The sequence below is a fragment of the Mus caroli genome, chromosome 19, assembly GCF_900094665.2.
Source record: "Mus caroli chromosome 19, CAROLI_EIJ_v1.1, whole genome shotgun sequence".
Classification (NCBI taxonomy): Eukaryota; Metazoa; Chordata; class Mammalia; order Rodentia; family Muridae; genus Mus; species Mus caroli.
This window is the reverse complement of record NC_034588.1, coordinates 2271060-2274237: the sequence shown is the minus strand read 5'-3', so window position 1 is coordinate 2274237 and position 3178 is coordinate 2271060. Positions and strand designations below refer to the sequence as shown.

Genomic DNA, 3178 nt, shown 5'->3' with positions numbered 1-3178 from the left:
CCCATGCAGTACCTGCAGTCGCATGCGTGTGCCCGTGCAGTACCTGCAGTCGCATGTGTGTGCCCATGCAGTACCTGCAGTCGCATGTGTGTACCCATGCAGTACCTGCAGTCGCATGTGTGTGCCCGTGCAGTACCTGCAGTCGCATGTGTGTGCCCATGCAGTACCTGCAGTCGCATGTGTGTGCCCATGCAGTACCTGCAGTCGCATGTGTGTGCCCATGCAGTACCTGCAGTCGCATGCGTGTGCCCATGCAGTACCTGCAGTCGCATGTGTGTGCCCATGCAGTACCTGCAGTCACATGCACATACCTAAACATGCAACTACAAATTAAAATGTTTTTAAAGCGCAGCTCCTTTATTACCCCTGAGGTACTCAGGCGAAGGAGACATTTGACAGGCCTTACATGTCACAAGCTGAATGAAGGGCCATTGTCCAAAGAGAGCTAGTCTAGAGAGGGCTGTCCGAGCACCAGGGCCTCTGCCTATGTGCCCGTCTGTGCTGTTGGTCCGGCAGCCTCACCTACAAAGCCCAGTGCTGTGGAGGTTAGGGAGCTTATGGCTGCCTTCATGTTCCTGGCTGTCTTGGAAAGTGGGACTTGTACCTCACTAGGCTGCTGGGTGAAGAGGTTAACCATTTCCCTGCTGCCTCCCCCTTTGAAAACATCTCATAACGTGTGTCAGAGGAAACAGGCTGCTGAGCCCACCTATTATTAGCTCCTGAGACAGGGTGGGAGCTCCTCTCCCTCAGAGATGGCGAAGAACAGAAGCGGCAGAGGTCCTTTGCTGTTTAAGGTGAGGCTGTTGATGTCAAATCAGGAAGTACCAACTCCGGCAGAAGGCCATCTGTCACGACTGGGTGGCTTGTCCTGCGCACCATCCCCAGGCCAGGTGATGGAAAAACCTAGACAGTAGAGTCTGTGAGCAGACCAAGGCGTGATGCTGAGCCTGCTACACCCTGCTTGAGGTGATCCACAGGACATTATGATTGCTAATTTCTTTTTAAAAAGATTTTATTTATGTAAGTACACTGTAGCTGTCCTCAGATACTCCAGAAGAGGGCATCAGATTCCATTACAGATGGTTGTGAGTCACCATGTGGTTGCTGGGAATTGAACTCAGGACCTCTGGGAGAGCAGTCAGTGCTCTTAACCACTGAGCCATCTCTCCAGCCTGATTGCTAACTTCTATGTAGTCTTAAAAATATCCAAGGAAGGGAAGGAGGGAGGGAGGGAGGGAGATAAGAAGAGAGAGGAAGGAGGAAAAAGGCGAAAGTCTTCTTATTTTCCCAAATTCTAAGGGAGTGGGGGCTGGGCATGATAGCTCATGCCTTGTAAACCCAGCACATGGGAGAGTAAGACAAGGATTGACTAGTCTCAGGCCATGTGAGATGCAGCTCACTTGACACACACACACAAAGCACTGGGTTTGATCCCGACTTCATAAATCTGTACATAAGAGTTCATGCCTATAATCTCAGTACTTGACAGGGAGAGTCAGGAGGACCAGAAGCTGAGGGTCAGCCCTCGCTACATGGTGAGTTTGATGTCAGTCTGTGCTGCATACGACTCCATAGAAAGGAAGGAAGAATAGAAGAGAGAAGGGGAGGTTAGAAGGGAGGAAGGAAGGATGCAAGAGAAAGGAAGAGAGGGGAAAGAAAGAGGAAAGGAGGAAGGAAGGGATGGAAGGAGGGAGGGGAAATGTAGGAATGGATATGCATGCATATAATCTTAGTGCTCGGGAGGCTGGGCCAGAAAAATCACCAAGATTGCAAGTCAGCCTGACTACGTAGTGGATTTAAGGCCAACTTGAGTTACAGCGGAAGACTCTGTCTAAATACATAAATAACATTATATAAATATATATATATATATAATTATGGTGTACTTATTAAATAATACAAATAAATAAATAAATAGAAGGCTCCCCGGGGAAAGGCATTTGCTGCCTGATCACTAGAGTTCTGTCCTTGGAACTTGCATGGCAGAATAAAAGAACTGCCCCTGGCAATAGTCCTCTGGCCTCCACATCTGTGCTGTAGCACACATGCCCACAGCTACACACCCACATCCTCACACACAGTTAATTGGTTTAGAAAACCAGAAGGAATGGGTGAGCCAGCCACCTGTTACTGTAAAGGCAAGGACGGAGTACAAATAAAGTCCTGTTCCTGGCTCCACAGCCAAAGACAACATGGAATTGTATGTGTGCGTGGGCACATGTGTGTATGTGTGTGTGAGTGTGAATGTGTGTGAATGTGTGTGTGTGTGTGTAGCGTAGGGTTCAACCTTCAACTCCAGCAGTCTCTATGGTTCAGACTGATGTCAAGCTGAACTTGAACCACTCCTCCATCCTGTGGCCCAAAAGATACCAAGCTAGAAGCCACTCCGCCCTGTCTTCTATGAACTGTAAATAACAGAGACGCTCACTGGAGTAATTAGAAGAAACTGCTGGCCAAGAGCTCTGAGAAGGGTTAGGTGTGGCTTGAAGCACTCTGTGTATTTTTGCTAAGCCAAACATGTAGCCAGTCAAAACTACGAGTTGTTTAACGAGCTTATAAACTTGGAGTGACTCCTCGCATCTTATAGTGAGGTCTGGGGTTCAAGCATCTCAGCATCAAAGCTCCTACCGCGCGCGCGGCGCTCAGCCCTGACCACTTCCTCCAGCTTCAGCTTACTCTGCTGCCCAGTTAACTGACTGGCCCAGACAATCGAACCTCCGATGTCTGTGAAGGAGAAAATGACACTGGACAAGGAGTTGTCTGCTGGTGCCTTAGCCTTCCCTTCCCCTTCCTTCACCTGCCCAAGAAGCTCTCACGTGCCCACCCACTACCCTCTCACTTCCGCATCTAGTAGGTTCATCGGATCCCCCAGGCCCTTCGATCCCGTCAGGGAGCTCTAGTGTAAGCCACCGTGATGTTCATTTCCCCGTTTCCCGTTGGCACTGTTTCTAAGTGGTAAGAGCTGCATCGAGGTGTATAGCATCTTGCTGACAGGGTAAGTCTAGGGCAGGAAACACCCCATAGCGACTGTTCCACACGTGACCTGAGTTTGTCATAGACTCTAGGGCTGCTCTTGAGGCTGCAGTGGGCCTGGCCACTGTTGGAGTTCCTGATCCTCCCTTGCATTTCCCCCAAGACCTAAAATCTGGCTCTGCTTCTCTGCCTCCCCCAACTTCTT

At 49.7% G+C, this 3178-nt stretch overlaps 1 pseudogene; it reads right to left on the bottom strand.

The window, feature by feature from the left end:
- LOC110285680 overlaps positions 1-3178 on the bottom strand; it is a 9807-nt pseudogene that overhangs the window by 5787 nt on the left and 842 nt on the right.